This window comes from Alexandromys fortis, unplaced genomic scaffold (assembly GCF_014885135.2).
Source record: "Alexandromys fortis isolate MF-2015 unplaced genomic scaffold, M_Fortis_MF-2015_v1.1 scaffold_20, whole genome shotgun sequence".
In the NCBI taxonomy this organism is placed as follows: Eukaryota; Metazoa; Chordata; class Mammalia; order Rodentia; family Cricetidae; genus Alexandromys; species Alexandromys fortis.
Genome location: NW_026067903.1, coordinates 12,262,864 through 12,281,567, shown reverse-complemented (window position 1 = coordinate 12,281,567; position 18,704 = coordinate 12,262,864).

The window sequence follows — 18,704 nt, the reverse complement described above, 5'->3', positions numbered from 1 at the left end:
TCTTAATGTGTTTCTTAGCTATTCTTGCCTGTGCATCATCATGGGCCTTTGTGGCAGCCCAGGTTCTAAAGACACAACTTTTAAATTATATTGCGCAGGCTATCTTGCTACCACATCACAGTAAGCCTTGTCTAAAACACTGAATACATAGTCATCACTATTGGATGCTATGTGCAAAGATTTTATAGTATAGGAAATAAGGCTTAACTTTTATAGATACATAGTTTATTTACAGAAAATATAGGCTTTTCACATTTTTTTCATTTTAAGTCTTTATCCGTATCAAAATATTATAACTTTTAGACTTAAGTTTACTGAAATGTATGGTACCAAAATATAAACAGCAAAGGAGTTTTGGCTCTGAAGTGGAACAGATTTTTTTCTCTGGCACACCCCTTCACATACTTCTCCTATTTTGTACTATGTACTTAAGAAAAATGGTATAATAGAACTGTCAGTTATAAAAGGAAAGTATCAATACTCTGTAAAGCAGTGAAGATGTTTTATTTATTCATATATCAACTCTTCTGACAACTGTGAAATGTAAGCAAGTAGATCCATTTAATAAGTATGTAGTATTTTGAATAGTTAATAAAGAATGAAATTGCATTTCTATGAATACTCTTTGTACATAATATTTAGTGATTCGCTTTAAGTAATATTAGATTTGTATGCCTAATTTATAGGCCTATGTACAAGGAGTTGATATTTCTGCAGTGACAAGTTATAAGTGGAAAAGCTCTAAGAACACTGCATCTAAAATTATCTCACGAAGGGTTTGCTGTTAGAGAAATTAGGGAGCCACATATTTACAAATTGTGGCTTTAATTTAATGGGCTTTGTAACTTTGTTAACTTTGTAACTTGCTTGACTCCTTTGTCTTGACATTTTGGCTAAGAGATGGCCAAATGGAAATTTTAGCCTGAGACTCAAAAGATGCTTGTAAATATATTCTAAATTTTTACCAACCATATTAGATAATCTTCTCTAAAATTGTAAACATATTTTTATGTCTATTATTGCACTATATAGTCTCATGAGCATAACTGGGGGGTTTACTCAGAATATATGAAGGTGCTTTATATAAAGGATTTAGACTATGATTTTCTTCTGTAGTGTTTAAAGCAAACACTTTATAGTTACTAAACCACAGTGTTTCAGTTTTTGCAAGATGCTTAAAACATAGATGTTTTCCTTATAACATTTCTACCTAACAGAATTATATAATATACTTTAAGTTTTAAGAAGGTATACTTTTTGTTCTATATTTAAGAAATATATTGGCCGGGCGATGGTGGCGCATGCCTTTAATCCCAGCACTCGGGAGGCAGAGGCAGGCGGATCTCTGTGAGTTAGAGACCAGCCTGGTCTACAGAGCTAGCCACAGAGAAACCCTGTCTCGAAAAACCAAAAAAAAAAAAAAAAAAAAAAAAGAAATATATTTTGAAGACAGTTTATGAAGTGGGTATTAATGAATATTGAAAGACTTTAACTCCCACAGAACATAGGAATGACTACATGTTATTTATTACATGCAACTCAAGAAGATATCAAGGAACAGATACATTATTCTTTGCACTTAAATCTTGCATATCACCATAGAACCTTCATCTGGCGACAGATGAAGCTAGAGACAGAGACTCACACTGGAGCACCGGACTGAGCTCCCAAGGTCCAAATGAGGAGCAGAAGGAGGGAGAACACGAGCAAGGATGTCAGAACCGCAAGGGGTGCACCCACCCACTGAGACAGTGGGGCTGATCTACTGGGAGCTCACCAAGGCCAGCTGGACTGTGACTGATGGAGCAAGTGATCAAACCAGACTCTCTGAACATGGCAGACAAGGAGGGCTGACTGAGAAGCCAAGGACAATGGCACTGGGTTTTGATCCTACAGCACATACTGGCTTTGTGGGAGCCTAGTCTGTTTGGATGCTCACTTTCTTAGACCTGGATGGAGGGGGAGAAACCTTGGACTTCTCACAGGGCAGGGAACCCTGACTGGAGAAGGAGGGGAAAAGGAATGGGGGGAGGGGGGGGAAATGGGAGGCGGTGGAAATTTTTAAGTAAAAATAAATAAAAATGTGAAAAAGAAAAAAAAATAAGAATATGACTATATACCATGTCATATGCACATTCCTTTATAAAACTTTGTCCTAAATAATAGATTATAAGGATATCAATTCTGTATGCTGACCTTCTCCATCAATACTTTCTTTTACGTATTTCTATCTCATCCATGGTATGTTTGCTTAGATTTTTAAATGATTCAATTCTGAATTGTATTAGTTTTCTATCTATCAAAGTTTCTCTTTAATATATTATGGTCTTTGATGTCCATAGCATATAATGATTTAAGATCATAAGCAATGAAAACTTGCTATAATGCCAGACTTTTGAAGGGAAGACGAATGCAGTTTTTACGAAAGGTACTTTTCTCTAAAATCAAATCTGTACATCAAATAAGATGACCTTGGGAGGCAGTGATAGTTATCAGGAAATTCCCCAGAAAATTGCTAGAGATCAATTTGTTGCAGCTGTTAGTACTTTTGTATGGTTGTTAAATTGAATCCTCAGTACATGGTTCAGATAGATAAACTTTGAAGTCTCTAATATCACTGAGAGTCTATCATATTATGTTTTCAATACATATATTTAATGATGTCATTCTTATAATATTTTATTTAATCCAAAGTTTACCATTATTCACAATTGTGCTGATATTGATTTTTTATAAATATTTGCAAAAACTAAAAAAATAAATATTTGCTAGAGTATATTTCATTTTTAGATTAAATATTATTACAAAATACAAGTTCTTTAATTTCAATAAATTAGATGAACATATTCATCATACCAAAATATTCCAATGTGATAAAGTAAATTAAATCTGCATGATGTTAACTATGTTATAGGCAATCACATCACATCTTAAACTCATAAGTTAAAATTATAACAATTTGTAGTGATTAATTATTCTGTCTTTTATCAACTAGAAAATGGAAAATGAAGTTACCGTATATCCTGTGTTAGAGACAGTTAAGATTTGAAACTGAAACAAAACATAATAAATTTGACATTTCAAAATGTAGTTCACAGAAAATACTGATAATTGCACTGAAATAGAAATTGCATTAGTTAGGAGAAAGGAATCAGCTTCCAAAGGTGGTTTTCAAATGGTAGTATATAAAACTGCTACAAAATTTATCTACTTTTATATTTGTTGCTGAGGTCAACTTAGCTACATCATTAGAAATAGTTTAATAACTCAAATATTAGAGCCATGTGCATATATACCTACAGGGTTGGGATAGTATCATGTGTTCATACAGTTGTGGACAACCATTATTCACACTTGAATACAAGCAGAACTTCTATTGCACAATCAGTTGAAGTATTTGTATCCAATTATTTTTCTTGCTTCAACAGCACTTGCACAAATCTTCAAAATAGTGTATTTCATTATAATAATTGGTGAAGTTGAAATTAGAAATCCATACTACTCTTAGACATGTTTAGTATTCATTTAATCTTACCATTCAGAAGACTCTGTGCGGAGAGCTCCAAACCAACTCTGTTCATGCAGAGGGACATTCTCTTAGAATTCCTTCCAAACAAAAATCATACTACCAAAATATAATCTATAGGAATCAGAGTAAGGGGCTATTGAACTTTAAATGACTTGCTAATGGAATGAAATTGACCTCTGTAAGAAGGAATCTCCCATTTGTGGGTCACTGAGAAGTTTGTGCAAACACCTGCAATGTACTTAGACAATTTTGTGTCTGCTTTTACAATGCTTGCTGTAGTTTTCCAAATCTTGGGTTTGTGGTTATAACTTGAAAGAAATCACCCTTTACTTGAACTTCACTAAAGTCTCCACACATGCCTAAATCCTTATTTTATACTAATCCACTGGTGACAATGGCCTGTTCTACTGTCTGTCTATTTTCTGATTGGAATAAGAATCCCAACAGCAAGATTCCATGTTTGACTTTCTGCATATGGCATAATATCTCATGTTTAGTAGAAAACCCCTGCAGAGACAGAATTTTATATTCTTTTTTAATGTTTGTAAAAATATTAGGCTCTCATTTCAATTTTTAGGCTACATCATTTAAAAATACTAATCACAGCTAAAAATAGAACTCACATTAAAATGAACTTTAATAGTAATTTCTTTTTAGTAAGGCACGTTTATTTTGAGATAATGAGTTCCATTGTGCTTATGAATATAATATACTTTGATTATATCCGCCCTTATTGCACTGACTTGCACTGTTCTTCTCTCACCTGGGTCCATTCCCCTATGATAATTGCCCCTAAGATTTCCCATTTCCTTTCAAGATTTAACAAAAGAGAGAAAGCATGTATTACTGTATTTCAACATTACATCATTTTTGTAATTTTGTCATTTCCAGTTCTACATGATTTCCTGAACATGGGAAATTCTTGTCTTCTTGTGGCTGCATCATATTTGATTTTTGTAAATGTACAAATATTTTAGCTGGTTTATTTTTTGATAGATACCGCCTCTGATTCACTAGCTTGGGTACTTTGGGTTTGTACCACAGCCAGCATGGAGATAAAGGTATTTGTACTGTATGTTAACTGGTTTCTTCTGGTGTATAACTTTACATTTCCTTTTTTCACAACCTTCATTAGCACCTCTTATATTTTCTCTCTGTTTTTTATGGTTTGTTTACTTTTCTTTTGGATAAGAGCTGCCCTAACTTATATAAGATAAAACAATCAACTTGGTTTTTCTTTGGGTTTGTATTATATCTTATATATTGACTCTTTTCTCACATATATTAGCAATTTCCATTTTCTCTTTGGAAAGAAATCTCTTCAGTTTATTTGTTGATTTATTTATTGGGTCACTTGCTGTTTTGGCGTTCAAATTTCTGTTCCTTATAAACTCTGTATTTTAATCCTCTAGGGGATGAGCATGATGCAAAGACTTTTGCCTTTCTAGACCATCTCTTCAGTTTATTGCCTTTCTCAGCAGAACCCTGTTAATTTTGTGAACACCAGTTTGTATATTTTTGTATTGTTTTCTAACAATTGGAATCCTGCTCTCAAAATTGCCTCTACCTTCATTTTCTGAACTGTCTTTCCAATTTTTGGCTTATATTAAGTTATTTGATCCATTTTCAGTTGCATTTTGAATAGAGATAGGGATCTAGGATCCATCGTCTAAACAACAGATTCCTCAGTAATATCTGGTGGCCAGCTTGTCTTCTCTCCAACATATATTTTTATTACTTTGAGAAACATTACATGGTTAAAAATACATAGGTTTATTTTCCTGTTTTCTATTGTATTCCACTTGTCTTTCTGTTATTTCCATGGCCATGTCCTGTATTATTTGTTACTCTCTCACTTGTATGTGAAAAAAAAATTGAAACTGACCTTCAGGGAGGCACTGTCAACCAAAGAGTAATATCTCATTTTTCCCCCACACCAGTTCCTGGTAATGATCACAATTCCCTGGCATGAGTTGCATGAATGCTTTTATGCTGTAGCAGTTTATGCTTACATGAGTGGACAGCATGTTTCCTTTTTTAACCCCTTCGCATTCATAGTACACACACACACACACACACACACACACGTGTGTGTGCACGCACAGGGAGAAATAGGGGGAGAGAGAGAGAGACAGAGAGAGAGAGAAGGAGAGGAGAGGAGAGGAGAGGAGAGGAGAGGAGAGGAGAGGAGAGGAGAGGAGAGGAGAGGAGAGGAGAGGAGAGGAGAGGAGAGGAGAGGAGAGGAGAGGAGAGGAGAGGAGAGGAGAGGAATTATGTCTCTCCCTCTCATCTGGTTCTAAAATTTCTTTTCCTTTTGTATTTTATCTCCTAAAAGACTTCCTTGGGACAAAGCAGTACTTTATACATTACTACACAATGATAGCTTTCCCATGTGATACCATTGTGGATCAATATGGTGGAAACATCATAGATTGTGTCTATTTCGCCATCATCTTTTCTCTGGATGTTATTCTTTTGTAAAGAAGTTATATATAGGTTAGAAGGAATGCAAAATAATCTATAAGTCTAAATGTATGTATCTTATGTGGAAAAATAAGATTGAACTAGAAAAACAATAACTAGAAATTTTGACCCTGTTTTCTTGTTCAATATAAGAACATTTGAAACGTGTAAACATCCTTTAGAGATGTTAATGTATTCATAACAAATCTCTCAAGTCTCCAGTAATTAGAGCTACACAATTTGTGAGATAACCTTTGGTGTCTGAAGCTTTGATTGCTAAATATTTATTTATATTGTTTCTACACGCCTCCTATATAAAATAAATGTGCTTTGTTTCCTCTGCTATCCTGAACCCTTATGGTTAGTAAATTTGCCTAGGGCTGGATATAATTTGTTTTCCTTAAAATAATTCACCTCTATATTTTTTAAGATGATGTAAACGTAAAGATACCAATGAGAAAGATGTTTCTGTACACAAATAAGAGGTTAAAAATGAATGAAATCCCTGAAACAGAACATTACTCAGCCTTAAAAAGATAGGAAATTCTATGTATTTGTCAAACTAGATAAACCTGGAAGACATTCAGTTAATTCAAGCAATTAGTGACAGAAGAATTAATAATTTCTGATTCCTTATTTAAATATATCTGAAAATGTTCAAACTTGAAATTCAAAACTAAATGTAGTTGTCATGGTAAGGAGAAGAATGAAAAGGATTAATAGCCTTGCAAAATTAATAAACTCCAAAGACTTTATATAAAAAAAAAAAACCCAGGTAGGTAAGCTGGTTTGCTGTGCAGGTATTGGAACCTGAGTTCAGATTCTAACACAAACATGCTGAAAAGCAGTAGTCTCACCCACATCTGCAATCCTCCCATTCCATGGGACTGAAACAAAAGCATCACTGGAGTTTAATGCCTTCAGCCTCATTCAGTTTAGCTGCAAGTCTTTACCTCAAAGGGGAAGGGCAGAACATGATACAGCAAATTATTCAAAGCCCTTCTTTGGGCTCTGCATATGTACACATGCATAGCACATAGCAACGTGTCCCTATATGTTCATATACATCATACATACACAAAAACTATGAAAGTAAATATTGTGTTAAACATATCACAATAAGAGTATGAATGACATTATATTTTAAAATTGTTGAATTCCTAAAAGACCATAAACCACACATACTAACTTAATATATTAAAAGAATAGTAGAATATGAAGAAACATATTACAAAACAAAATATTACTTACTCATACATTGAGTACCACTTTGTTTTTAATCTAATACACGTTAATTAGTGTCTGATAAACAGACAATATATGTTTCTTGGAAATCCATGGGATAAAGGAGACATTTTCTTGAACTTTCCTCGGCACTTTGTTTTAGTTCAGTGTCTTTTGAGTTTTTCTTTACACCAACTATGTAAGGAATACAAGTGAAAAGTTGTTACCTGTCAAAAATCTATAAACAAATGGCTAAAATCTATTTTTGAATAAACAGGGTTTCAACAGTAACTGAGATAGCAGAAATATATGGAGTGTTGAGTTATCTACCAGAAGCAAATATAAGTAGGAGGCCTCAGTTGGTCTAAGAGGATAATGTGCAAATGTATATTTGGGACACGACACCAAGACTTAATATTTTAGGCGATAGAGCAAATCACATCAACACACATAACAATAAGAACAATATTTACTTTATATAGCTGAAAAAAGAAAAATATGGCATTAAAACACATTAGCTACACATAGGAAACATTTAGAAAAGACTTGTTGCATAGACATCATTTTGTTTCAAGTAAAATAGATATAAAACCATAGAAAAATTGATTAGAGCTAGGTATATACTGAGTATCTATCATCTATCTATCTATCTATCTATCTATCTATCTATCTATCTATCTATCTATCTATTGTCTATGTAATTCTTCTCTATTAGTCTCTATCTATACTTTTAAATCTCTTTCTTTTCTAGTCATATTATTTTGTTTCTTTGTGCCACACTACAATATAAAATGAATTCAGGGATTTCCATTACATTCTTTTACATACTCATATATTATACAATGCATAATGTCCATAAATAATTGTTGAGTCTGTTTATTTCCTATCATTTTTGCAATATTATAATAAGATATTACCTGACATGAACTGTCAACTTCTCCAAATAATTATAATAACTATGATGAATCTTTCATTTAAATTTTTCATTGTTTTTAAAAATTATGTTTAACACTTGTAAAAAGATAAATACTGAAAACAGACACCTTGATCAATGGAATCAATTGACAATCCAGACATATATCCACATACCTGCGTAAACCTGATTTTTGATAAATAATCCAGAAACACACAATGCAAAATAGAAAACATCTTCAGCAAATGGTGCTGGTCAAGCTCTGTATATGTAAGCAGAAGTATCCAAATGAGTTTTCATTACTCTGTAAAAAACTCAAATCCAAGTGGATGAAAGACCAGTATAAAAGCAGATATAGTGAACTTGGTGTAAGAGATAGTAGGGAAGAGTCTTGAACTCATTGGTGATGTAGGATTATAATATATGCATTATTACCATTGGTTAGTAAAGAAATGGCTTTAGCCTTAGGGTATAATAGACTTAGGCAGGAAAACCAAACAAAGATATAGAAAGAGAGAAAAAAAAAAAAAGATGCCATGTAGCTGCCAAAGGAGAAGGATGCTGTCAGAATCTTTCCAGTAAGCCACAGCCTCATGGTGATACACAGATTAATAGAAATTGATTAATTTCAGGTACAAGAGCTAGGTCGGAATACACCTAAGTTATTGGCAAAGCAGTGTTGTAATTAACTGTAACTCTGTCATTAATTGGGTCTGGCAGGCTGGGAATTGAACAAGTGTCCCAGGTTACATGATAGTGCCCAATATGAGAGAAAAACTCACCACCCTGAGATTAAGAGTCTCATGCTATGCCAACTGAGCTGGAATTCTAATACAGTGGAAGCTTCTTGAAATCCATGTAGCAGATACTGGTGAGGATTCATATGGAGCCTGACCTGGCCATTTATTATAGAAAAGAAAAGCTCCCAGGGGCGAGACTGGGTTGTTTGTAGCAAACTTTCTTGGACCACCAGTTTCTAATTAATGGCATGGAGACTTATTATTAATTATAAATTCTTAGTCTTAGTTTAAGATTGTTTCTAATTACCTTTTTTTAAAACTTAAATTGGCCCATTTCTTTTCATCCATGTGTTGCCCAGAGGTTTGTTTATCTCATCTGCATAGTGTCCATCCTGCTTCCCTGCTTATTCTGTGTCTGAATAGCAGTTTCCTGCCTAGATGGCTCCTCTTTTCTCTCTGCCCACCATTCCCACCTATCTATATTCTGCCTAGCTATTGCCTTTTGGTTTTTTATTAGACCAACCATGTGCCTTAGGCAGGCAAGGTAAACAACAACACACCTTTACACAATCAATTAAGTACAGCATAAACAAAAGCAACACATCTTTGCATAGTTAAACAAATGCAACATGAACATGCATTGCATTTTCCCATATTAAAAAATTATTCTGCAATGTAAATATATGCAACATATTTTTACATGGCTAAACAAATATTCTATTTCCCAGCAGTTCTTGGCTGAGGGGTTCCTTTTGAAATACTCAAAACCCAAACTGATTCTAAAATAGAGGGTTTCTCTCCACAAACTGTCATGGGGGTTGGGGGGCACTGTCGAGAGCAACATACACACAGTTCACGGAAAGTAGAGAGGGGGAGCTTGTGACTGCGTGGAGCCTTTACTCCTACATTCTAGTTTCTTTAGTGTGGGAAGGTACTCTGAAGGCTACGAGAAGAGAAATGTGGATGCCAATCAAGCCACAATACCTCTAATTACAATCTCCTGCCTTCAAGACATGCTGGGTAAATGGTGGCACAATACCTGTGGGAGTGGCCAAAGTCTGATTTAACTTGTAAAGTTAAATTACTCAGGATGAAATATCTCATGGCAGACACTACTTGGATGGTTAAGAAACAGGGACTGGAGAGCCCAGAGTCCTATTGTAGAACCAACAACTCCTGCTCTAAAAAATAAAAATAAAAAAGATCAATTCAATGATTTCTTATTCCTTAATGATTTTCTCTCATATCTTAAACAGGTTCTTTGAACAGTCATTGTTAGAGAGAATTCCACAGTCAACAGATGGGAGTTCATGTAGAGACCCATAGCCAGGGAATATTTGAAGACAGAGTCTAAACTGAAGGTCCCCATTGGGTCTCTTACTTGGGAGCTATGGAAATCCATTGGAAAAGGGGATGGGAATATTTTGGGAGTGCATGGGGATGGAAAACACTGGAAGAATGGGTTCCACTGAAAGAATCACAGTGGATCACAAAGAGTGAGATTGCTAACATGGGGTCTTCATGGGTTTGCATCATGTTTTCTGAATATGTTATTGGTATTAGCTTGGTGTTTTGTGGGAATCTTAACAGTAGGAACAAATGTGTATTTAGCTCATTTGCTTGCCATTGAGATTCTTTTCCTTCTGTTTGGTTTCATTGTCCAGCTTTGGTATAAAGTAATTTTCCTTCAATAATTGCATTTTTTGTCCTACTTTTTTTTTTGTCTCTTGGAGACTTGCTCTTTTCTAAAGGGAAACAGGGAGAATGGATCTGGGGAAGAGGGGTGGTGGATTTATCTGGGAGTAGTTGATGGTGTGGTTCTCTGTTTGTGATATATAAAAGAGAAGAATCTATTTACAATTAAAAAGGAAAAAAAAAACTAGCAATCAAAGAAAAGAAATTATCTACTTGACACTTGGGGGACATGGAAGGGGCTGGAAAGCTGGGAAAGGAAAGGGGGAATTGATATAATTATATTTTAACTACAAATGTATACAAGTTTAAAAACTTAAAAGAGAGAAAATATTAAAACAATTAAGAGCAAAAATGTTACTAAAACCATGTTTTAACTAATATTTATGAAGTCAAATATTTTACATTCAGTAGAATTTACCTAATTTTTTGAGGATATTAATTCTTTATGATCACTTTATACAGATTTACATTATTAATAGTTAAGTTAAACATCTCATTGCTGTTTTCAAACATTCAAAAGTATAATGAGAAGAATGAAAACTTTGTGAAATGGGTATATGTAATTTATCTTTAAATAAGAAATTTAAATTATCTAATGTTTGTTCCCAACTGTCAGACATACTCAGTTTACTCATTTAGACCTTAAGGCTACATAAAAATAAAATCCATAAACAGCCATATAGTATTTCATGTGCAAATATATGTATAGTAATATAAATGTTTGTTAATAAAATAACTGTCATCCACAAGGCAGCAGTTTATTAAATAACCCACTTTCATTGTTTTCTAATCTTTAAATATGAGATCAACTAAATAACCTAGGGACTTTTTTTTAGAAATATAAAAACATAGTACTGTATTTTTATTTCCAATATATATATATATATATATATATATGTGTGTGTGTGTGTGTGTGTGTATGTATGTGTATATATATATAATGCTCTTCTCTAAAGCATTCAAAATACACTATGGATTTTCATTTTCCTGTAATCTACTTGCAAAGGCCTCTTGGCACTTAAGTATCTTATAAAAGTAGTTTGTGTATAGATATATGTGTAAGCATATGTGTATGTATACATGTTATGTATGCATTTATTCATATACATACATATATACATAAACACAATACACCATTTACCACTACAGACAATGTGGATACTGAATTGCAATATTAATAAAAAATCAAAAATAGCACATAAATTCATATTGAGAAAAAGAACTATTTTGTGGAGCTTAAAGTGTGAAAATTAATGACACTTTTTACATTTGAGTACTAAATCTCTTTTTAAATTTGTATCAATAAGGAGATAAAAACTTGTGAGGGTTTCTTATATATAAATAAAATTGGTGAACAATTTGCTCTAAACAATCAAAGAGAAACAAATGACTCAGAAGATAAAGATATCTTCATGTTTGTTGTACTGATATAGTAGACACATTCATCATATTTATCTAAGACTCACTAATATCATATAATAATTCATCTATCATCTTAGAAAGGTTATAGAATCAATCTTACAGTGCTTTGAAGTTTTCTATAGAATGGAAAACCTCTGAAGTTTTCAAGGAACATGTCTACAAAGACTTCAATAGTTTATAATGGCAATATACCAATTTGAAAAAAAAAAAAAAAACAAAACTACATCTCCATGATTGAGCCGGTAGCAGCAATTTTCCTACTGTGTCCAAATGTGCACTGTGTCATCAAACAATCAGATACAAATTCTAATTAATTAGTAGTTTTTCGTAATGAAGTTATGCTGCTAAAGTTTAGGATATTTGCTGTTACTTTAAAATCAGTCAGAAAAAAATAAGGCTAATCAATATAGACAGCTCATTGACATGTTTTTGTGGTAATGTGATGGATAAGAACTTGCAATTAGGTAATGCTATGAAAGAGAAGTATCAGAATGCCCTGAGCCATAGGAGAGAACCTACTAATATTATTCCAGTCATTGGGTGTAGTAATGAACTTCTGTAAGTCCTTATATCTGCACACTCATATTAATGCATTTAGTGAGTGATCCTCTAAAAAGTTTCTTTATACAATATTGCCATTAATACAGGGACTCCCAATTGGTCAATGTACAAGTAGTGTTGTCAAGAATAACAGAATTAAAATCAAGAACAGTCCTTTCTTACAGGGCTCCAGAAAGAAACAGACAAATGAATGACTGTTTCTTGAAATCCTAGCCTACCAAAATGTAATGCAACACTTTTGTGTTTAAATTGCCTATTTAGTACTTTACCCCATCATTCTTAGCATAGAAAGATGAGTCCCATGTACATAAAAAGCCAAATTTAGCAACAGTACATTGATTCATAACTAAACATCTTTGAAAAACATCAACTGAAAGTAAAAATGGGTAATTACTGGGAAGTATAACTTATCTAAACTGTGAAGTTTTCAGAGAGCACTATCATGCAATAATTATTTTTCTCAACTCTTTGGAATATTCTAAAGAGCTTTCCTTGTTTATTTTTTTTCTTTTATGGTATTAGAATATTCTAAGTTTCGAACCTTGTTTTGAAAAAAACTTCTTTGGCTGTATTTTATGATTATATTCAGCTTTAATTTTTATTTTGTTCACTAAAATTTGTTATAGTAAAATGGATACATTGGGCTAGTGGGATGGATGACTTAAGATAAGACTATTGGCTGCTCCTCTAGAGGATCCAAGTTCAGTTTCTAGCATACACAAGATGGCCCATAGCCATGCATAACCAGTTTCAGAATGTTGAACATTATTATCTGTGATGTATAGTTACTATGCATTTATATGGTATATAGACATATATGCAGCCAAGCAATTATATTCATAAAATAAAAGTATAGTTAGACATTTAAAAAGTGAATACATTATTGCTTCAGAAGACACATGTGAAAAAGTACATAAAATGCAAATGTACAGTGGCTAGAGAGATGGTTTAGTGGTTAAGAACACTTACTACTTTTACAGAGAACCCAGGTTAAATTCCCAGTGGCTTAAGGCCATCTGTAACTCCAATTCCATGGGATCCTATGAAGGTTTCTGATGCTATGGACACCAGGCCCATGGTGCAGAGACAATCATGAAGTCAAAGCACTAATGCACATAAAATCTAAAATATTTCAAAATACAGATTAATAATTATTTTTAGAGCAAAACAGTTATAGGAGATGGCAAACTTCCCAATGAATCATTGGGAAGTTGGCCTCTGTGTTCTTTAAAATTAGTCACTACCCTAATTATGGACTCATACATTACTGTATCCTACATATGCTTTCCTATGCACTGTGAAAATATTCTTTGCGTTTTCTTTGTATCTACAAATATGCCTTAATTACATTTTTTTTTTCATTTCACATGCTTAGATATTGCTCCCTTTCCCAAACTCCTTCCAAGTATTCTCCATCTCTCTACCTACACAACGTCATGTTCTATTTTCTCTCTCAATCTCAAAAAGAATAAAAATTTAAACAATTAAGATAAAAAGCAAATACACAGGTTTAAAAATGCTCAAACAAAATAAAATACCTACAAAAACCAATATAGAGTTACTTTTTTGTTAGCCATCTACTGATAATACAGAATCCCTGTGAATTTGGTTATTAGATGCAGTGCCACTGTATTGGGGACAGCTGATGTTTCCCTTTCTCAGAAGGTATCAATTACTAGTAGTTTCTTGGTGAGGAACAGTAATTTGTGTCCATTTTGCCTTCTTTTTGCTAGGAATTTCTGGCTTGATCTTGTACAGGTTTTGGTATATCAACGTAGTTTCTATGTGTACATGTGTATGTCAGTTTTTTTTTTTTTTTTTTTTTGCAACTGGGAGGAACTCTATTTGGAGTCTTCCACTGCTTTTAAAATCCTTCTTCCTATTCTTCTATGTAGTCACCTCATCCCCGAGGGCAGGAGTTTGATAAAGATAAGGTTTAGGACTGGATGCTTTGAATTCCCTCACCCTGCATATTATGCAGTTGGGGGTTTTTATGTTCTTCCCCATCTATTGTAAAATAAACTTCTCTTATGAAGATTGATTATGCACTGATCTATGTGTATAGCCACTGTCAGTTGTTTCTTGCTCTGTTCCTTTAGCAGAATAGTAATAGTTTTTTTTTTCCCCCTAGGCTTCAGACCTATCTAGTTTCACTTTAGAAGCATCAAACGTGAATTGAGCCCATCCCATTAAATGAACTTTAAATTCATTGGTTGCCCCAATGATACATTTTACAATGTTGCATCTGTATATCTTAAAGGTAGGCCAATATTTTGGGTCATAGAATTTTTAGCTAACTTTATGTGTATTTTTATTGTCTCTAACTCTATGGTTTTATTTAATCCATATTTCATTACACATTATTATCACAAACTTTCAAGAATGTTTTCATTATGTTCTATTTGTTTATTTTTTTGCTATAGTTAGTACTATGCATAGAGATGCTGCTGCATTCATCACAAACAACTAGACAGTAGATTTTTAGAAACACACTGAATGATGGAAATACTTTAACCTAGAAATATTGATAATACCCCCATCTGTTTCACTATATTATATGACTTTGAGAAACATCCTTATTGTTATCTAGATTAAAGCATAAAACCAGTAAACTTGAAGTAATTTATTTAGCTTAGATGAGAAAAAGATAAAATTGAATAGCTAAGGTTGAGCCTCAACATATTTTCTGATAAGCAATAGGCTGGTTATGTGGTGTTTTCAATTATTTTAGTAATAAAACAAAAAAATCACATTCTTATAAAAATAAATGGGGTTCTTTAGGAGAATTAATTATGTTTTTATTTTGTTTATTTTCTTTTGTTGCTTGGAGAAAGGTTCTCACTATGAAGCTAGGGCTGGCCTGGAACTCACTGTGTAGATCAGACTGGCCTTGAATTTACAAAGATCTGCCTGTGTCCTAACTAGTATGTCCAGCCCACTTTCATATTTTAAGTTAAATTATTGTCTCTTACAGTCTAGGACCTCTTCTTTTTTTAAAATTTATTTTATTTATTTTAAAAACTATCTTTTCTTATTTTACATACTAATCCCAGTTCCCACTCCCTCACATCCTCCTGCTCCCTCCACCTTCTCCCTCACCCCACCAAGAGAGGGAAGACACATTGCTTTGAAGTTGAACAAAAGCCCTCCCCAATATATCTAGGCTGAGCAAGGTATTTCTCCAAAGATTATAGATTACCAAAAGTCAGTACAAGGAAGAGGAATAAATCCTGGTCTCACTGCCAATGGCCTCACAGTCGGCCCCAGCCATGCAACTGTCAACCACATTCAGAGGGGCTACTTCTCTCATTGTCAGGCCATAGTTGGTGGACTCCCATTAGCTCGGGTAATCTGTTTCAGTGAGTATCCCCATCATGGTCTTGACCTCTTTGCTTTTATTCTCACTCCTTCCACTCTTTGACTATACTTTGGAAGCTTAGCTTGGTGCTCTGCTGTGGATCTGTGACTCTGCTTCCATAAGTTGCTGGAAGAAGGTTCTATGAAGACATTTAAGATAGTCATCAATCTGACTATCTGGCAAGGACAGTTCAGGCACACTCTCCACTATTACTTAGGATCATAGCTGGTGTCATCCTTGTAAAATTCTTGGAATTTCTTTACTGCCAGGTTTCTTGCTAGCCCCACAATGGCCTCATCAATCAAGATATCTATCTCTTCCGTTGATCTTTGACTCTGTCTCCCTCCCCCCATATAACCATCCTGTTCTCTCAAGTTCTCCTTCCCCGTTTCTTTCTACCCTTCCCCCTTCCACTTCCTCCCCCTACACTCCCACGCTCCCAATTTTCTCAGGATATCTTTTCTGTTTCCCCTTCCCAGGGGGACTCTAGGTATGGTTTCTTAAGGTTTTTCTTTTTACTTAGCTTCTCTGGAGTCATGGACTATCAGTGCCATATCCTTTGCTTTAAAGCTAGCATTCATTTATCAGTGAGTACACACCATGCTTGCCTTCCTGGGTTTTAGTTACCTCATTCATGATGTTTTGTTTTTCCCTTCCAAATTTCAAGACGTCATTGTTTTTTACTGCTGAATAGTACTCCATTTTATAAATGTACCACAGTTTCTTTATCCATTCTTTGGCTAAGGGGCATCTAGCTTTGTTTCCAGGTTCTGGCTATTAAAAATAATACTGCTATGAATATAGTTGAACAGATGTCGTTGTATTATGATTGAACATCCTTTGGGTATATGTCCAAGAGCGATATTTCTAGATCTTGAGGTCTGCTGAGGTATGTTGATTCCCAATTTTCTAAGAAACCACCATACTGATTTCCAAAGTGGTTGTACAAGTTGCATCCCAACCAATAATGAAGGAATGTTCCCCTTACTCTGCATCCTCTCCAGAATAAGATTTCATAGGTGTTTTTGAACTTGGCCATTCTGATTGGTGTAAGACGGAATCTCGGTGTTGTTTTGATTTGCATTTCCCTTATGGCCAAGGAATTTAATATTTCCTTAAGTGTCTTTTGGCCATTTGAGATTCTTCTGTTGAGAATTATCAACTAAGATATGTACCCCATTTTTAATTGGATTAATTGGTATTTTGATGTCTAAATTCTTGAGTTCTTTATATATTTTGAACTTTAGTCCTTTGTCTAATCTGGGGTTGATGAAGATCTTTTTCCATTCATATTGTTGCTATTTTGTCTTTATTGACTGTGTCCCTTACTTTTACAGAGACTTCTCAGTTTCAAGAGGTCCCATTTATTTATTTTTGCTCTTTGTGTCTTTGAAAATTCAACAACGTCATTAATCCAGAAATATTTCTAATGTAAAAAGTAAGAACATTAATTGTAGAGATTAAACAAACATGATCATTTAAATAGATCAATTCATTTTTATTTATTTTTATTGAAAATAAACTATTCTCTCATACATTCTCTACCACAATTTCTCTCCCATTTTCCTCTCCCCCAGATCAACTCTCCTTCTGTTTTTCTTCAAAAAGAAGCAAGCATCCAAGAAACAATAACCAAACATGAAAAAAAAAAAAACAAACAAGATATAAGACTAGGCAAAAGCCTTCATTCATATCAAGCCTGGGCAACACAACCCAATAGGAGGAAAAGAGTTCTGAGGGCAGGCAAAGGAGATGAAGATAAACCTGTTCCCACTGTTATGAGTTCCACAAAACATGAGGGGAACAGCAATAATATATGCAGAAAAACTGGTGTAGATACTGGCGGGTGCTTTGTTGCCTCCTCAGTCTCTGTGAGCCCAAATGAACTTTGTTTATTTGATTTAGTAGGTCATGATATCCTGGTGCCTTCCATGCCCTCTGACTCCTACCATCTTTTTCCCTGTCTTGCACGGGGCTCCCCAAGCTCTGAGCTGTAATAGCCAATAAAATCCTTCATTTTAAAAGTTCTCTTGGCATTATGTATAATGTCTGGCTGTGGGTCTCTGCACCCACTCCTATCTGCTGTAGAAGGAAGCCTCTCTGATGACAACTGAACAAGGCACTGATACATGGATACAGCAGAATATCAGGAGTCCTCACTAGGGTCACCCTTTTAGATTCCAGGAAGTTTCCACTTTACAGGGTTTCCATCCACAAATGCCCCCAAATTCCAGTCATTTCTCCCTGCACTCTTTCTTTTCATTACCCCAACCTCTACCAGATTCCTTCTGCTCCTATGGTCCCCCTCTTCCATCCCACCTACAGAACCTATTTTATTTCCATGTGTCCCTCCCAGAACCCTTGTCTTTACTTAAAGTATTTGAGTCTGTGGATTGCAGCTTGCTATTCATTTACACTAATCAGCTAATAACTACTTATAAATGAATACATACCATATTGCCTTTGTCTTTAAACCAGCATTAGTATATTCACTGATAAAAGCAGTTAAAGCAGTCTTTCAAAGACTGTAAAGAAACTAAATGTTAAGTACCTTTTAATTTTGCTAAAGTCCCAATTAACAAATAATTTCAGTAAAAAAATAATTACTATTTAGTTCAGCTTTTTGAATTCTTTGAACTTTCCTAGGATCAAGAAAGTTCTCAAAGGCAAGTTTCCCAAATGAATAACAATCAATCCTTACCATAACCTAAGGAGAGTGGAGAAAAAGCTATTTTTGTGCTTAATTCATTTCTTAACTTTAAATCATACAAGCTTCAATTATTAAATACTATGTGGGTT